Genomic DNA, 7,500 nt, shown 5'->3' with positions numbered 1-7,500 from the left:
AATATTTACAAACCTTTTGCACTCGTTAGCGTGAATAAATCCTTCCTAGCTCTTGTGCTGTATAGCATAGACTGCATGATATTTTGACCTGACTTGACCTCCCTTGTTTCTGTTCACCTGTTCTCCCTTGCCCTGTGGTCATCGCGTGCCTCTCCTTTCTTTCTTATACTCCCTCCTGTCCCTTTCTAATGCAGACCAGAAGATGAAATCCAGGATTTCAAAACTGCCTCATTTTCAATATATATAGTTTGTGCATTGTGGGGTTTTCTACATAGTATCAGCACGGTAGATACTGTGTGTGTGTGTATATGTGCACACGCACACACACACACACACACACACACACACACACACACGCACACACACATATATATATATATATATATATATATATATATATATATATATCAGGTTCACTTGCGAAAACACTCATTCTTGCACTCTAATGAGGTCAGTATAATATATATATATATGCATATATATATATATATATATATATGTGTGTGTGTGTGTGTGTGTGTGTGTGTGTGTGTGTGTGTGTGTGTGTGTGTGTGTGTGTGTGTTTGTGTGTGTGTGTGTGTGTGTTCTTCATTAAATCTCCAAGAAAGGGAAACAATAGCATACCCTCACCCTCCATCAAACTACCAAATGTTTGCCAGATTTTGGAAGCACTAATGTCTGTCACCGCATTCAATTCAGTGTTTCGCAGTAGAAGTAATCCTCTGTCTATACCATCCATGTCTTTCTCAAGCACTTGGTTTGGAATAAGTACGGCAAAAGGAGCTACAGAAGGGGCAGCTTTTTTGTGGTACTCTTTGCGGATTTAAAGCCTCAAAGTTTGTCAGTACCGTCAGAAATGTTAAATCTTTTCAAAATCTGCGTTACTCCCTCTGTGTAAAAATCAAGACGCCTTAAACTAAAAGTATCCAAAAGTTATTTGTCAGTGTCTTCACAAAACGGTTACTCCGAGATACATCTTTTCTAATGGAACATATTTTGCTGGGTCTCTCGCTCTGATTGATCTCGAGTAGCTCGGCTTTAAGTTGCCTTCAAGTAAAGTATACAGACAACTGAAACCCTATTGTATACATTTTTGGATCTTCAGCTTGCATCTCTGTTTAGATAATTAAAGATGGGCAACATATGGCTAGGAAATTCTAAATATAATCTACTAAATGGGTTAGGCTTCTCAAGAACAGACTCAGCTGGCAGGAGTTTCAGGGCAGGTAATTGTTTAAGGAATCTTTTCCCCAAAATGTGCAGTGACAATCATCTGGTTTGATGTAATATTTCTAGTGGTTTTACGTTCGTGAATACTAGATATTTTTAAAGGTTGTGGTCTTCTTTGGTGACAAAAAGTAGCTATAAATTTCATGGGTTATATCTATCTTGGTAAGCATGCGCATACATATGATGCGCAAAGATGAAAGAAATGACTTAAAAATCTCATATACACTTGGTTGTTGTTTTTTATGAAAGTGTCTGATGAGCTCCTATCATCACACTAGCCCCATTCAGTCACAATATGTTTAAATGAAATATTTCCATCAAGAAACACATTCATAAAAACTGTTGGCACTGGCTCGTCCTTGGTTAACAAATGATAAAAACGAAACTTAATGCTTTCAAAGGTATCAACTCAAGCAACTGGGGTACGTTGACTATCAGGGAAAAGCGGTTTTCTATTAGAAGACTTTGAGACAAAGAACATTTTTTTTTTCACAATAGCAGTGCAATGACCAGTTTATCGGCAGCTGGAAATGGGAAATTATGCATTTCGGCTTCCTTCACTTTTCTCTCTCTGTCTCTCCCTACTAACATTTGGCATATCAGAGACGCGCACTCTCAGCAATCTTCTATTTCTTTTCTATTTCAGATTTACCGGATTTCCCCTTCTAGAACGGCACGCCTTGCAGTGGAAACAAAGAGGGCCTTTGATTCTACTCTATAGCCAGCCTTGGAAGTTCTGATCGGTTCCACAATTATTAGTATGTTTTTGTGTGTATGATGGCGTTTCCGCATGTATGCAATAGCTATTGGTATGGGTGCAACTGCCATCCTTCTTCATTGAAAACTGACGATTTCCAAATTTCCGGTTGATTTACGTCATTTGGACATGTACTCCATGAGACAGGGACCGTCATACCCCCCTCCCTCCCTCCTCTCTCTGTCTCTTTCCTCCCTTTTTTACTTTTACCCAAGATGGCTCATTCTAAATATCTTGCAATGAAAGACCTGGTAGTGTTGGACGCCTCAGTTCTCCAACCTACCATTTCCCGGATACTTGCATGAAGGAATATGTCCTTAGATGTAGGCTTCACAGGTTTTGTGCCTGTGGCATGAGGTGAGGCAGTGAGTCCATCCGAGAGATAGGGAGGTGGAACATACAAGTCAGATCCTGCACAGCAACCTCCTGCTGACTCATGACCTGTGTCAGCTGGCAGTGGTGGCTGCTACTGATAGCTGCAGCTATGACTTTCACGAGCAAGTTTAGCAATCTCGAGTATAGAATATTACTTGTTCAATGTGTAAACAAGTCATATATGTTAAATGTACATTGCAAATTTCCATGTTTTCTGTCGGGTTGCATGAAGATAATTCCTTTGTCATCGTTTTTGAAGCTTTTATTCCTAAAACATTATGTTTCTTAATGATAGTGGGTCACATAACAAGTGTGGAAATACATACAAACAACACATGTGATAAACTGAAAGAAACATGAATAAGAATAAATATCTTCATAACGCAGATGTATTTCACCGGTTTCTAATATATCTTTGTCTTTGGAGAGTTTATATTATTTCTTTACCTTTGACTAGTTGAAACCGGTCAAATATTCTCTTGCGCTGTGAAGATATCCAGTCTCATTCACACCTGTTTTACATTTACAGACAGTCAGAGAGATACAGAAAGAGAGGGAAAACACAGAGAGTGGGGAGACGGATAAAAAGAGGGAAGGAGAGTGAGAAGACAAACAAACACACACACACACACACACACACACACACACACACACACACACACACACACACACACAGAGAGAGAGAGAGAGAGAGAGAGAGAGAGAGAGAGAGAGAGAGAGAGAGAGAGAGAGAGAGAGAGAGAGAGAGAGAGAGAAGACCAAACGGCGGGCACTAGAACAATCCCAGTTTGAAAAATGAGTTACATAGTAATAAAAACAACAAGAAATAATGATGATGGTGATAGTAATAATAACAATAATAGTAGTAGTAGTAATAACAATAATACGAAGAATATAACATATGATAATATGATCATAGTAATGGTAATGATAATAATGAGGAGAATGACAAAGTTACAATCTTCTTTTATCGAGGGCGAAATATACATGTTCAGTCTTATCATCAAAACTAGGTTCGGTGGCCGTAATGTATAATTCTGAAATATATATCTTTTAACACAGGAATCATTAAAAGGGACTTCTCTCTGCCCCCCCCCCCCCCCACACACACACACGCCTCACCCCCTTCCTTTTTTGTTCTTTGAGCGTAAACAATACAAGGGGAAACTGTTTTGTTGAAGTATTTTCGCCAAAAAAAAAAAAAAAAATAATAATAATACAAAAATAAATAAATAAACGGTAGCATATGCCCTATCCAAGAATTAACTGCAAGGTTATATGCCGCAGGTGATGCCTTGTGATAATATTAATGAAGTAAATTTTCATCGGGATCCCTTGGTGCCCGAGGAATTACTGTATTCAAAGATCAACAAAATTATACAAACGTGAGATTTCTACAGTAACAGAATAACAAACAAGCAGTGTTAGATATAAGTGTCAGTTATCACACCTCGATCAATACACTGCGATATTTATATAAACAGTTACGAAACGTTGCTAATAATCGAGTAAATATAGCGTAAATCCGATATATACCAAATGTATTTCGAAATTCGGTTGATAAAATATTGGAAATATTTGCTCATGTTATCCTGGTAGATAACATGTCTCCATCGTGTTATGCCATCGGCGTTATTTAGTTCAGTAATATATTGTGTTTGTTCTTAAGGGACGAGAGCTTTGGACATTATAGTGTAATGGATACGTTGATGTCAAAATTACAGTTAAATATGTAATAAATTTCCCTTTTGCAAATACTTCCGGGGGAATTTTGGGAGATATTCCACTAAAGTTATAATCATATCAGAAGTCAGAAGTCAATTACTCAATCTTCCTCGCATCTTATAGGAGTTATGGACACTTCCCTTCATGGATACATACATTAAGAGTGGTAAGACAAGTGACACGTACACTGGTTTTCCTGCTCTAAAATGATGTCGTTTTGTAACGATAAATTATTAATGTAACGCGGAATCTGCTCGTCAGACCGCAATGGGTCATGTTCGTCTTATTATAATAGTAATTTAAGTAAAAGTAACAGACAAGTATACACTTAAAACAAATGCTGAAATACAACAATATCATAATTATGCTCGGCAAGAAAATAAACAAAAATAGCCGATGAAGTCATAAATGTCTGCACGCTATTATCGCGTAGTCAGCTCACTAGTGGTAAGTCATGAAAAACGCAAATGAGAAACAGTAAACCGAATTGTGCCGATTGGAGGAGAGAGAGAGAGAGAGAGAGAGAGAGAGAGAGAGAGAGAGAGAGAGAGAGAGAGAGAGAGAGAGAGGGAGAGAGAGAAAGAGAGAGAGAGAGAGAGAGAGAGAGAGAGAGAGAGAGAGAGAGAGAGAGAGAGAGAGAGAGAGAGAGAGAGAGAGAGAGAGAGCGCGCAAGAGAGAGGAAGAGAGAGAAAATGCAAGAGAGAGAGAGAGAGAGAGAGAGAGCGCGCAAGAGAGAGGAAGAGAGAGAGAGAAAATGCAAGAGAGAGAGAGAGAGAGAGAGAGAGAGGGGGGGGGGAGATAGAGAGAGAGAGAGAGAGAGGGGGGGTAGGAAGAGAGAGAGAAATATATATATATATATATATATATATATATACATAGAGAGAGAGAGAGGGGGGGGAGAGGGAGAGAGAGAGAGAGAGAGAGGGGGGGGGGTAGAGAGAGAGAAACATATATATATATATACATAGAGAGAGAGAGGGGGGGGAGAGGGAGGGGGAGGGAGGGAGAGAGAGAGAGAGAGAGGGGGGGGGAAGGGAGATATATATATATATATATATAGAGAGAGAGAGAGAGAGAGAGAGAGAGAGAGAGAGAGAGGGGGGGGGGGGGGAGGGAGGGAGGGAGAGAGAGAGAGAGAGAGAGAGAGAGAGAGAGAGAGAGAGAGAGAGAGAGAGAGAGAGAGAGAGAGAGAGAGAGAGAGAGAGAGAGAGAGAGAGAGAGAGAGAGAGAGAGAGAGAGAGAGAGAGAGAGAGAGAGAGAGAGAGAGAGAGAGAGAGAGAGAAGAGAGAGCGAGAGAGAGAGAGAGAGGGACAGAATGAAGGGACAGAAGGGAAGGGAAGAGAAGAGAGACCTTGGTAGTGCAGTTGTGTTGTTGGATACCAAGCTCTCCCGGTTACCATCGAGGAAGCGAAACGTGGAAGAAGATTCACCAAGTACGTAAGAAAAGAGTCAATACAAAGAGGTGAATGTTGATCTACTCGAGCGATAAAATCATATTAAATGTCAAATATAATATTCCTACTTCAGCCATCGCCTTTATTCAGGAGCATTGTCAGAGAGAGGGGAAGGGCTCCTCCTTCCCCGCTTCCTGAATGGAAGCAAGGAGCCATGTTTGTTTATGTTCTTCCCTTGGAGATCCCTCGGCGCTCCTCGTCTCCCTCGTGTGTGAGTCTCCTAGCTCTGTTTCCCCCCTTTTTTCTTTCGGATATGAACTCATGTCCTTCCTTGGCTTGAGGGACAAGAGACTCCCGTAGGCGACGTGGGCGGGGTTCGGAGAGGGACGACTCTCTTTTGGGGGGGCAGGGATGAGAGGCCTTTGGGAAGGGATAAGATTTTGAATGAATTTCTTTAACTCACCTTGGACCTGAGGATTATTTATAAAAATCTGTCAGGTGAGGAGTCACGTAAACGATTTTTGAGCAAACAGTAGGAGAGTTCAGAATGTGGGCGTTCTCGTTTTACTTTGGGAAAAACAAAGCCAGGGAATGTAGAGACAGTCATAAGCCTACTCGTACTTGCGGTGAAAAACACTAGATATGCTGACGAGAAATACGAATTAAACAAAGTATATTGTTCTTAAATGGCAATAATAAAAGCTTTATCATAGGATGCAAAGAACTCAAAAGGGAATATATTGTATGAAATGCCAAGAGGCCTGTCTTTGTTCACACTAGGTACCTTGGAAGAATTGTATTGATTTGTGATTTATGAATTCCTTTACTTTCAGACATTTTATTGCAAATTATTTATTCTATGATGATAGTTTGTATATTATCACTTGTAATAAATTAGTTGTTATTATTTTCAGGATGTATATGCCTATATATAATATGGTATAGAAAACAGAGTTGATTATGGTTTTAAATGCACCTAAGTTAAGTTGAGGATTTTCAGGGTAATAAGATCAATGATATAGAAAGGAATGTATATTTGTTTTTTGTATTCTTTTTATCTATTTATTTAATTTTAAATATACTTTACTTATTCTTATCATTTTACTTAATTATATAAGAGAGAGAGGGTGGGAGATGGGTGAATGGTATTATATGTTCCTGAAAATGTTCATCAGCTTAGTCAACATATGCTTTCATTACATTCTTAAATGTCCAATATAACTATAATCATATTTTGACAATTAGTGTCATCCCCTCCATACACCAGAAATAAAGAGATTTGGGAAGTCTGGAATTTTATAAGGATAATGTAGTCACTAAGCATTTTCTGGTAAATTTCTAAAATCATTCCACGTTTCAGTAATTTTATTGTTTCATGCAGCCAACTTACCATGCAGTAATTACTCCTTGTTTGAATCATTCATCATGTAATTTGCATGAATCTCATTTTTTTTTTCCTTTGTGAATGATAGAAGTGAAAGTATTGCTAGCTGTATATGAAGTCACCCCACCCCTCTAAGATTAAGTCCCAATTACTCCAGCCACTCCTGGGAATCCATAAATAAAACCTTCCTAACCCAGAGCTTTGCCCTCAGACCACACCCTGTTGCTGTACAACCCTGTTAGGGGCTTATCCCCCTGATCACCCACCCTCTCGCCACGGACTTACTATCCTCACTGACTTGCCGTGACCTGTTTTCTTCATTTGTGACTTTATTGTATAGGCACTTTGGTCCCCTTTCATAGTTTCAATTTCATACCCATATGGTATAAGGTATACTTTGCCTGTAAATAGCTGTGACTTCTGTATGCCCTTTGGGCACTACCCAAGGGGAAGGTTGATGGGGGGCTTCACCCCTCCAACACTGTCTGACAAACATTGTCTTCACCTCGGTATGCATAGCAAGACAGAGCTGAAACTCGGGAGCAACAAGTGGAATTGGGCTGTGAGCAGCACTTTCTATGATATTTTCCCTTTATTTTGGGGGTTACCATTTGGGTCTACATATAATTTCTTGT

The 7,500-nt window shown here is 39.5% G+C and overlaps 1 protein-coding gene across 1 annotated transcript in view; it reads left to right on the top strand.

Annotated features, from left to right (window-relative positions):
• The first annotated feature begins 5,674 nt into the window (after positions 1-5,674).
• Positions 5,675-7,500, top strand: part of LOC125025308 (probable helicase with zinc finger domain) — a 21,374-nt gene continuing 19,548 nt past the window's right edge. The window contains exon 1 of the mRNA XM_047613283.1: positions 5,675-5,752. The gene's annotated coding sequence lies outside the window, so the exon portion shown is untranslated. The remainder of the gene's footprint in view (positions 5,753-7,500) is intronic.

This window comes from Penaeus chinensis, chromosome 4 (genome assembly GCF_019202785.1).
Source record: "Penaeus chinensis breed Huanghai No. 1 chromosome 4, ASM1920278v2, whole genome shotgun sequence".
NCBI classification, from domain to species: Eukaryota; Metazoa; Arthropoda; class Malacostraca; order Decapoda; family Penaeidae; genus Penaeus; species Penaeus chinensis.
Note: the sequence above shows the minus strand (reverse complement) of the source record. Positions and strands in the feature narration are given on the sequence as shown.